The sequence below is a fragment of the Myodes glareolus genome, chromosome 27 (assembly GCF_982192425.1).
Source record: "Myodes glareolus chromosome 27, mMyoGla1.1, whole genome shotgun sequence".
In the NCBI taxonomy this organism is placed as follows: domain Eukaryota; kingdom Metazoa; phylum Chordata; class Mammalia; order Rodentia; family Cricetidae; genus Myodes; species Myodes glareolus.
Window position 1 is genome coordinate 2,704,176 of NC_142052.1, and position 11,834 is coordinate 2,716,009.

Below are 11,834 nucleotides of genomic sequence, written 5' to 3' on the forward strand. Positions count from 1 at the left end.
GAACACAGGCTGCCCACAACTGAGATTGTATTTCTGGAGGAAGGAAAGCAGGAAGACAGGAATGTTTTGGGAAAAAGAGGGGGCAGAGGTCAACATGGTTCAGATTTTGCCGAGGCAGAGTGTGTCCAGGGGAGAGCTGGTCCTTCTGGAGTATCTCGGGACAATGGAGTACCAGGTAGGTCTACCAAGGCTGAGTGCTGAGAGGACCGGTACCGGAGAAATCCAAGGCAATAGGTGACCTGTTGGTTTGTGTACTTTTAACCTTTAGTTGTGTGTGTGTGTGTGTGTGTGTGTGTGTGTGTATAGTTGTTTTGTCTGCACTTACATCTGTGTACCACATTTGTGTAGTACCCACAGAGACCAGAAGAGAGTGTTGGATCCCCTGGAACTGGAGTTATAGAATGTTGTTATCAGCCTTGTGGGTGTTGGGTATCGAACCCAACCTCTGAGTCATTTCTCCAGTCCAAAGACTGGGTCTTGACAGTGTCCTATAAGTTGTGCAAATACTCTTAGAATGCAGAGAATGGAGAAACAGAACAATACCTGGCTTCTACATTATTTTGGTTGTTGTCATGATAGCAGAACCAGGTAATTGTTCTTCCTTCTTTCCTTTCTTGACAGGGTCTCACTGTATAGCCCTTGCTGGCCTGAACTTTGCTTTGTAGATCAGGCTGACCTTGAACTCACTTCCCAAGAACTGGGATTAAAGGTATATGCCACTAGAGCTGTTTTTTTTTTTCTTTAATGTGTGTCTGGGGGTTTGGGTATGTGTATGAGAATGCTAAATGTCTTTGGGGGTCAGTAGAAGGCATTAGACCCTTTGGAGCTGGGATTAAAGACAGGTGTGAGCAAAGACATGGTAACTGTAAAGATAGGTGTGAACAGAGACATGGGTGCTGGGGACTCAGCTCCAGTCCTCTGGAAGAGCAGCTAGTGCTTGTAACTGCTAAGACAGGTGTGAGCAGAGACAAGGTAACCGCTAAGAAAGGTGTGAGCAGAGACAAGGTAACTGCTAAGACAGGCGCGAGCAGAGACAAGGTAACCGCTAAGACAGGCGCGAGCAGAGACATGGTAACCGCTAAGACAGGCGCGAGCAGAGACATGGTAACCGCTAAGACAGGCGCGAGCAGAGACATGGTAACTGCTAAGACAGGCGCGAGCAGAGACAAGATAACCGCTAAGACAGGCGCGAGCAGAGACAAGGTAACCGCTAAGACAGGCGCGAGCAGAGACAAGGTAACCGCTAAGACAGGCGCGAGCAGAGACAAGGTAACCGCTAAGACAGGCGTGAGCAGAGACAAGGTAACCGCTAAGACAGGCGCGAGCAGAGACAAGGTAACCGCTAAGACAGGCGCGAGCAGAGACAAGGTAACCGCTAAGACAGGCGCGAGCAGAGACAAGGTAACCGCTAAGACAGGCGCGAGCAGAGACATGGTAACTGCTAAGAAAGGTAGGGGTGAGCAGAGACATGGTAACTGCTAAGAAAGGTAGGGGTGAGCAGAGACATGGTAACTGCTAAGATAGGTAGGGGTGAGCAGAGACAAGGTAACCGCTAAGACAGGCGCGAGCAGAGACAAGGTAACCGCTAAGACAGGCGCGAGCAGAGACATGGTAACCGCTAAGACAGGCGCGAGCAGAGACATGGTAACCGCTAAGACAGGTGTGAGCAGAGACAAGGTAACCACTAAGAAAGGTGTGAGCAGAGACAAGGTAACTGCTAAGACAAGTGTGAGCAGAGACAAGGTAACCGCTAAGATAGGTGTGAGCAGAGACAAGGTAACCGCTAAGACAGGTGTGAGCAGAGACATGGTAACTGCTAAGAAAGGTAGGTGTGAGCAGAGACAAGGTAACCGCTAAGACAGGTGTGAGCAGAGACAAGGTAACTGCTAAGACAAGTGTGAGCAGAGACAAGGTAACCGCTAAGATAGGTGTGAGCAGAGACAAGGTAACCGCTAAGACAGGTGTGAGCAGAGACATGGTAACTGCTAAGAAAGGTAGGTGTGAGCAGAGACAAGGTAACCGCTAAGACAGGTGTGAGCAGAGACAAGGTAACTGCTAAGACAAGTGTGAGCAGAGACAAGGTAACCGCTAAGAAAGGTAGGGGTGAGCAGAGACATGGTAACTGCTAAGATAGGTAGGGGTGAGCAGAGACAAGGTAACCGCTAAGACAGGTGTGAGCAGAGACAAGGTAACTGCTAAGAAAGGTGTGAGCAGAGACATGGTAACTGCTAAGATAGGTAGGGGTGAGCAGAGACAAGGTAACCGCTAAGAAAGGTGTGAGCAGAGACATGGTAACTGCTAAGATAGGTAGGGGTGAGCAGAGACATGGTAACTGCTAAGAAAGGTAGGGGTGAGCAGAGACATGGTAACTGCTAAGAAAGGTAGGGGTGAGCAGAGACAAGGTAACCGCTAAGACAGGCGCGAGCAGAGACAAGGTAACCGCTAAGACAGGCGTGAGCAGAGACAAGGTAACCGCTAAGACAGGCGCGAGCAGAGACAAGGTAACCGCTAAGACAGGCGTGAGCAGAGACATGGTAACTGCTAAGAAAGGTAGGGGTGAGCAGAGACATGGTAACTGCTAAGAAAGGTAGGGGTGAGCAGAGACAAGGTAACCGCTAAGACAGGCGCGAGCAGAGACAAGGTAACCGCTAAGACAGGCGCGAGCAGAGACAAGGTAACCGCTAAGACAGGCGCGAGCAGAGACAAGGTAACCGCTAAGACAGGCGCGAGCAGAGACATGGTAACTGCTAAGAAAGGTAGGGGTGAGCAGAGACATGGTAACTGCTAAGAAAGGTAGGGGTGAGCAGAGACATGGTAACTGCTAAGATAGGTAGGGGTGAGCAGAGACAAGGTAACCGCTAAGACAGGCGCGAGCAGAGACAAGGTAACCGCTAAGACAGGCGCGAGCAGAGACATGGTAACCGCTAAGACAGGCGCGAGCAGAGACATGGTAACCGCTAAGACAGGTGTGAGCAGAGACAAGGTAACCACTAAGAAAGGTGTGAGCAGAGACAAGGTAACTGCTAAGACAAGTGTGAGCAGAGACAAGGTAACCGCTAAGATAGGTGTGAGCAGAGACAAGGTAACCGCTAAGACAGGTGTGAGCAGAGACATGGTAACTGCTAAGAAAGGTAGGTGTGAGCAGAGACAAGGTAACCGCTAAGACAGGTGTGAGCAGAGACAAGGTAACTGCTAAGACAAGTGTGAGCAGAGACAAGGTAACCGCTAAGATAGGTGTGAGCAGAGACAAGGTAACCGCTAAGACAGGTGTGAGCAGAGACATGGTAACTGCTAAGAAAGGTAGGTGTGAGCAGAGACAAGGTAACCGCTAAGACAGGTGTGAGCAGAGACAAGGTAACTGCTAAGACAAGTGTGAGCAGAGACAAGGTAACCGCTAAGAAAGGTAGGGGTGAGCAGAGACATGGTAACTGCTAAGATAGGTAGGGGTGAGCAGAGACAAGGTAACCGCTAAGACAGGTGTGAGCAGAGACAAGGTAACTGCTAAGAAAGGTGTGAGCAGAGACATGGTAACTGCTAAGATAGGTAGGGGTGAGCAGAGACAAGGTAACCGCTAAGAAAGGTGTGAGCAGAGACATGGTAACTGCTAAGATAGGTAGGGGTGAGCAGAGACATGGTAACTGCTAAGAAAGGTAGGGGTGAGCAGAGACATGGTAACTGCTAAGAAAGGTAGGGGTGAGCAGAGACAAGGTAACCGCTAAGACAGGCGCGAGCAGAGACAAGGTAACCGCTAAGACAGGCGTGAGCAGAGACAAGGTAACCGCTAAGACAGGCGCGAGCAGAGACAAGGTAACCGCTAAGACAGGCGTGAGCAGAGACATGGTAACTGCTAAGAAAGGTAGGGGTGAGCAGAGACATGGTAACCGCTAAGACAGGCGCGAGCAGAGACAAGGTAACCGCTAAGACAGGCGTGAGCAGAGACATGGTAACTGCTAAGATAGGTAGGGGTGAGCAGAGACATGGTAACTGCTAAGATAGGTAGGGGTGAGCAGAGACATGGTAACTGCTAAGATAGGTAGGGGTGAGCAGAGACAAGGTAACCGCTAAGAAAGGTGTGAGCAGAGACATGGTAACTGCTAAGATAGGTAGGGGTGAGCAGAGACATGGTAACTGCTAAGAAAGGTAGGGGTGAGCAGAGACATGGTAACTGCTAAGAAAGGTAGGGGTGAGCAGAGACAAGGTAACCGCTAAGACAGGCGCGAGCAGAGACAAGGTAACCGCTAAGACAGGCGTGAGCAGAGACAAGGTAACCGCTAAGACAGGCGCGAGCAGAGACAAGGTAACCGCTAAGACAGGCGTGAGCAGAGACATGGTAACTGCTAAGAAAGGTAGGGGTGAGCAGAGACATGGTAACCGCTAAGACAGGCGCGAGCAGAGACAAGGTAACCGCTAAGACAGGCGTGAGCAGAGACATGGTAACTGCTAAGATAGGTAGGGGTGAGCAGAGACATGGTAACTGCTAAGATAGGTAGGGGTGAGCAGAGACATGGTAACTGCTAAGATAGGTAGGGGTGAGCAGAGACATGGTAACTGCTAAGAAAGGTAGGGGTGAGCAGAGACAAGGTAACCGCTAAGACAGGCGTGAGCAGAGACATGGTAACTGCTAAGATAGGTAGGGGTGAGCAGAGACATGGTAACTGCTAAGATAGGTAGGGGTGAGCAGAGACATGGTAACTGCTAAGATAGGTAGGGGTGAGCAGAGACATGGTAACTGCTAAGAAAGGTAGGGGTGAGCAGAGACATGGTAACTGCTAAGAAAGGTAGGGGTGAGCAGAGACAAGGTAACCGCTAAGACAGGTGTGAGCAGAGACATGGTAACTGCTAAGAAAGGTAGGGGTGAGCAGAGACATGGTAACTGCTAAGATAGGTAGGGGTGAGCAGAGACATGGTAACCGCTAAGATAGGTAGGGGTGAGCAGAGACATGGTAACCGCTAAGATAGGTAGGGGTGAGCAGAGACATGGTAACTGCTAAGATAGGTAGGGGTGAGCAGAGACATGGTAACTGCTAAGATAGGTAGGGGTGAGCAGAGACAAGGTAACCGCTAAGAAAGGTGTGAGCAGAGACATGGTAACTGCTAAGATAGGTAGGGGTGAGCAGAGACATGGTAACTGCTAAGAAAGGTAGGGGTGAGCAGAGACATGGTAACTGCTAAGAAAGGTAGGGGTGAGCAGAGACAAGGTAACCGCTAAGACAGGCGCGAGCAGAGACAAGGTAACCGCTAAGACAGGCGTGAGCAGAGACAAGGTAACCGCTAAGACAGGCGCGAGCAGAGACAAGGTAACCGCTAAGACAGGCGTGAGCAGAGACATGGTAACTGCTAAGAAAGGTAGGGGTGAGCAGAGACATGGTAACCGCTAAGACAGGCGCGAGCAGAGACAAGGTAACCGCTAAGACAGGCGTGAGCAGAGACATGGTAACTGCTAAGATAGGTAGGGGTGAGCAGAGACATGGTAACTGCTAAGATAGGTAGGGGTGAGCAGAGACATGGTAACTGCTAAGATAGGTAGGGGTGAGCAGAGACATGGTAACTGCTAAGAAAGGTAGGGGTGAGCAGAGACAAGGTAACCGCTAAGACAGGCGTGAGCAGAGACATGGTAACTGCTAAGATAGGTAGGGGTGAGCAGAGACATGGTAACTGCTAAGATAGGTAGGGGTGAGCAGAGACATGGTAACTGCTAAGATAGGTAGGGGTGAGCAGAGACATGGTAACTGCTAAGAAAGGTAGGGGTGAGCAGAGACATGGTAACTGCTAAGAAAGGTAGGGGTGAGCAGAGACAAGGTAACCGCTAAGACAGGTGTGAGCAGAGACATGGTAACTGCTAAGAAAGGTAGGGGTGAGCAGAGACATGGTAACTGCTAAGATAGGTAGGGGTGAGCAGAGACATGGTAACCGCTAAGATAGGTAGGGGTGAGCAGAGACATGGTAACCGCTAAGATAGGTAGGGGTGAGCAGAGACATGGTAACTGCTAAGATAGGTAGGGGTGAGCAGAGACATGGTAACTGCTAAGATAGGTAGGGGTGAGCAGAGACATGGTAACTGCTAAGATAGGTAGGGGTGAGCAGAGACATGGTAACTGCTAAGATAGGTAGGGGTGAGCAGAGACATGGTAACTGCTAAGAAAGGTAGGGGTGAGCAGAGACATGGTAACTGCTAAGAAAGGTAGGGGTGAGCAGAGACAAGGTAACCGCTAAGACAGGTGTGAGCAGAGACATGGTAACTGCTAAGAAAGGTAGGGGTGAGCAGAGACATGGTAACTGCTAAGATAGGTAGGGGTGAGCAGAGACATGGTAACCGCTAAGATAGGTAGGGGTGAGCAGAGACATGGTAACTGCTAAGAAAGGTAGGGGTGAGCAGAGACAAGGTAACCGCTAAGACAGGCGTGAGCAGAGACATGGTAACTGCTAAGAAAGGTAGGGGTGAGCAGAGACATGGTAACTGCTAAGATAGGTAGGGGTGAGCAGAGACATGGTAACCGCTAAGATAGGTAGGGGTGAGCAGAGACATGGTAACCGCTAAGATAGGTAGGGGTGAGCAGAGACATGGTAACTGCTAAGATAGGTAGGGGTGAGCAGAGACATGGTAACTGCTAAGATAGGTAGGGGTGAGCAGAGACATGGTAACCGCTAAGATAGGTAGGGGTGAGCAGAGACATGGTAACCGCTAAGATAGGTAGGGGTGAGCAGAGACATGGTAACTGCTAAGATAGGTAGGGGTGAGCAGAGACATGGTAACTGCTAAGATAGGTAGGGGTGAGCAGAGACATGGTAACTGCTAAGAAAGGTAGGGGTGAGCAGAGACATGGTAACTGCTAAGAAAGGTAGGGGTGAGCAGAGACAAGGTAACTGCTAAGAAAGGTAGGGGTGAGCAGAGACATGGGTGCTAAAAACTCAGTTCCAATCCTCTGGAAGAACAACTAGTACTTGTAGCCGCCAAGCCATTTCTCCAGCCCCAATAGTTTTCACAACACTTTTTAGGCTCACAAAAACTAAACTGAACAGAATGTAGAAAATTAAAGATTTCCCACTTGTGCTCTGTCCCCAAACGTCCACAGCCTTGTCAATCAACACTACTCCCCCCAGGAGTGCTTCATTTGCTATAATTGGTAAGCCTATTGATACATTCAAAGCCTATTACTTATATCACAGGGCAGAGTCTTGTGTTTGACAAAGGCACAAGGACATGCACCCACTGAATAACGCCAGAGTATTTCATCTGCCCTAAAGCACCTCATTCCTCTACTCACCCCCATCACCCATAGTCTGTCTCCAGAGTTCCCTTCCCAGAACTGTATGTAGTGAATCAGGCCGAACCCAGCATTTTCATTAGCTTTCTTCACCTAGTCTTACTTCCTGTCTTTGTGTGGCTTGATACCTTCTTATTTCATTTAGTGACTATCTGAAGTCTATCTATCCCGTTGGCTGGCTATATCACAGTTTATGTATCCAAGAGCATCTTGGTTGTTCCTAGCCCAGCAGCTATGAGTGAGGCTACCATAAACATCCACGCATTCTGTGTGACCCTGAGCTTTCAGCTCCTTTGGATAAATTCCAAGGCACGTGATTTCTGGATTATTGCAAGACTATCAAAGTTCCTGTGGCTCTCGGTTGGTAGAGCCAGCGTTCTAGGCTTTGATACTCCAGCAGGTGGTTGGTGGTATCTCATTCTTTGTATTGGTGTATATTTCAGCTCTATCATCTGATGATGGAAGATACAAGATGATCCCACACTAGTTCAGAATTACATACAATAAAGGATTATTTATTTAGGGGAACTTACAGATCACTGTCCCAGATCACAGTCCTCTGCATGAACAGGAACAGAGTCTAGCAGTTGGAAGTGAGAGCCGAGCCGGAAGCAAGAGAGGGAGCACCAGCTTTTCAGCTGCATTTATAGCATAAGAGACCACGCCCGAGTGGGCTGCTATCTTAAAGACTAGTGGCCAAAGGAGCTCCCACAGGAATCATCTTTTCATCTTTTCAGAGGTGTGTGCCACCAGTGTATCCTCTTTGGTAAGGATTTTCTTCAGGGTCCTAGCTTCATTTCTGTTGCTGTTTTAAAACCATCCCGACAAAAAGGCAGCGTGAGGGGAGGAGGAAGGAGTTTATGTGGCTTACAAAATGTAGCCCATTATTTGGGGGGAAAGTCAAAGCAGGGACTCAGGTAGTTAGTTTCAGTCATATCCACAGTCAAGAGCAGAGAGAAATAGACGCATGTTACCGGCGTGCTTGCTCTCCACTAGCTTTCTTCACCCGAACGCAGTTCATGGCTCCACCCACGGAACAGTACCACCCACATTCAGTGTGGAACCCCCATCCCAGCTTCATCAAGACAGTCCCCCGTAGACAGGCCCACCAGCCAACCTGATCTAGGCATTCTCTCCCGAAAGACTGTCTTTCCACGTGACTTCAGGTTGTCGCAAAGCTAACCATTACAAACCCAATGCCCCACCTCTCAATAGTGGCAGTAGGGTGTGTCCTGGAGCTGACTTCGTCATTGAGAACTTTTACCTCCCGGTCCTGTTGCTGCTCTCCCCACTGCTGGAATCGCAGGCCTGTACCATACTGAGCTCTTCTTTTTTGTCCCTTGGCGGTTTCTTTTTCAGAACAGAAAAATCTCAATTTTAACAAAGTCCAGTCTATAATTTTTCTCTCATGGACTGTGTGTGTTTTGTGCTGTTTCTCAGGTCCTGGGCAAACCCTAGGCCTTCTGGTTTTGCATTAGACATTTAGGGGTATAACAGATTTCAGGTTACTTTTTCTAAAGGTATAAAACAAACAAGCAAAAAAAAAAAACTGAAAAGAAAGAACACGAAAGGAACCTTTGGGGTGGTAGTGTAGGGAAAGGCAGTTGGTGTGCAGGCCTCACAGCTTGGGCTCAATCCCCAGTGGAAGGAGAAAGCCAGCTCCCAAGACCTTCACACATACAGCAATGCATCTCAAGCCCTCCCCTTCCCAGATAAGGGGGGTCAGGAGTGGCACTTACACAGACCTGGGTTTGGGTGCTAGTGCCCACAAGACAGCTCACCATTGCCTATAACTTCAGTTTCAAAGGATCTGATGCTCTCTGTGGGCACGGCATGAATGGAGTGTACAGATATACACGTGTTGGGTACGGGGAGGGGTTGCACAAAGATGGGGACATGATGTGGGAGGTCCTTCTGTCTATGTCTTGCTTTTATTGGTTAATGAATAAAGAGCCAAGAGAGAGTGAACATGCTTTTTATCTGCACTTATAGTACCACAGATCACGCCCTAATGGGCCAGTACACAGGAGGCTGTTGGCTGAATGAATTCACACAACACCTCCCCTTTTTGTTAAATAAGAGGGTTTTTAAACCTAATCAAAACTATATACAATAATAACAAATAGCCAGGAAAAAGAAAAGGCAAAAAAACATACACAAAAATAGAATTAGAACCAACTGAACAACATCAAGCAAAAAAACACATGTTCAATGTTCAGTCTAAGGTAATTAGCAAATAGCAGAGATTTTTTTAATAGTTGTTCTATACTGAGGAGTCTGTCTGATACTAAAAATGTCTTAGCTAATTTATGAGAGAAAAGTAGCTATGACTATCTAGTCTTCAACTCTATCAAAGACCTGAGAAGGAAAATAATATTGCCAGAGTAAACAGGAAGGGCAAGCAAGCAACTTCCAAAAGGTGCAAGAAATGACAGAGACGGGCTGGAGAGATGGCTCAGAGGTTAAGAGCATTGCCTGCTCTTCCAAAGGTCCTGAGTTCAATTCCCAGCAACTACATGGTGGCTCACAACCATCTGTAATGAGGTCTGGTGCTCTCTTCTGGCCTGCAGACATACACACAGACAGAATATTATATACATAATAAATAAATGAATAAATAAATAATAATAACAATAAAAAAGAAATGGCAGAGACAACTGACTACCTGGGCAATCACTAAAAGTCTCATTTGTAATGTTGAAGCAACCAACTTTGGCTAAGGCCTAGAGTATCTAACAGATCATTTTCAGAGGCAGGAAAATTTGAAAAACTGTCCTGCCCTGTCTTGGTAAGGTTTGGCAGTCATTTTTACTTGTCCAGTTTGTACAGTGTTCATATTTTCAGTAGTTGAGGCAAGGGCAGTTTTTTGCCCAAATGCCAGTTTTGCCCAGAAAACAAGCTCCAAGTGGAGGGGTGTCTTTGGTGCTCAACAGTCTCTCAGGAATAGATCGGTGCTGCCTGGAGCAGTCATGTCTCACATCAGTAGAATCTTGGGTTATTTAAATGCCATGTTCTAAAGATCTTTGAAGTGATTGAAGATTACCTTTCTTTGCAGAGTACAATCTGCAAATCTCTGTGCATCTAGAGAACCTGACTAGCCTAACTATAACTTTGACAATCATGGGTGACTATTGACCTATAATTCTTAATACCTATATAGCTTAAAGACCAAGGCTTCACATTATAAAATTAAATAATTTTTAAACAGATGTGTGGCAAATGAGGACAATGACCTCAAAATGTAAACAATGTATAAGTATTTTGATCAGAGGTAGAAATGTATGGTGCAATATGATAAATATATCCTAAAATTGCATCAATATACAAAATATCTTAAGCAGAGGTAGCAATGTGCATGCAGACAATATGACAAAATAGCTTTGCATATGTGTACAAGTATTATAAACAGAAATAGAAGCATATTCAATATAACAAATAAAATTTGAATTTGTTTCAATATACAAATTATCTTAGACAAGAATACAAAGATAATTTTACATATGTATTAATATACAAGAATATATATCAATAGAAATTATCTATAACTAATAGTTCACTAGTAGATACACTAATCAACTTATTATTGCATTCTATCCATTCCCTTTCCCTTTCCTTTTCTTTCCCAAAAGAGATTCCTGAGCTTACTTCATTTCTACTCCCAACCCTTATAACCAACCCCTAACAGATGACAATTGTCCTATCCCTGAAGACATATTCTGTTGGGAGAGAGGACATCATTTTCTAGAATTGTTTCCAGCTGTCATGAAGGTGATGTTATATATATGGGATCCTGTAAAAACTAAAATGATGGTTAAACCTCTAGATTACGGTCTGGTATAATTTCAGATAGTCTTTGATTAGTTGGTGTCAAGTTGGGAGCATAGGCCCCAGCCCCTTGCATCTATCCCAGCCCCCAGGCCTGGTCTGGACTCCAAATCCCAGCAGGTCAGGTCCTGACCCCTCCCTGGGAGTGGGTCAGAACCACTCCCCAGGGTATTTAAATGAGTTCCCAAAGGAGGAACACGTGGTCCCTTTTCCTTCCCAGTTTCCTCTCAGGGCTACCCGAGAGCTCAAAACTCCCATTAAACCTAACAGTTGGTAGGGTTTTTTGTTTTGTTTTGTTTTTTTCTTTCTCTTTTTTTTCTTTTTCTTTCTTTCTTTCTTTTTTTAATTTGGAGTTCTGCCCAGAATTCTGCAAGAAGGTGCACCATCTCAGCTAGCCAAGTTGAAATCATCTTGAGCAGTTTGTAGCCCAAAACCGATTTTGAGTGGTACTATCAGTTCAATGGCATCATATGAATCAGGTGGGGCTGTTGTTGTGGGGCCCCATTTTCTTTCTGGAGACTTCAGAGATTACTGTAGGAAAATTCAATTACAGAATCCAGACCACCAGCCAAGAGAGAGCAAGCACGCTTTCACTTTTCATCTGTATTTATAGTACCGAGACCACACCCTAATGGGCCGGTACCCAGAAGGCTATTGGTAACTGAACTCCCACAACACCTCATGCTACTATAAACAAAATAGATAGTGTGTGTGTGTGTTGGAGGAGTTCTCTAACTCCTCAGA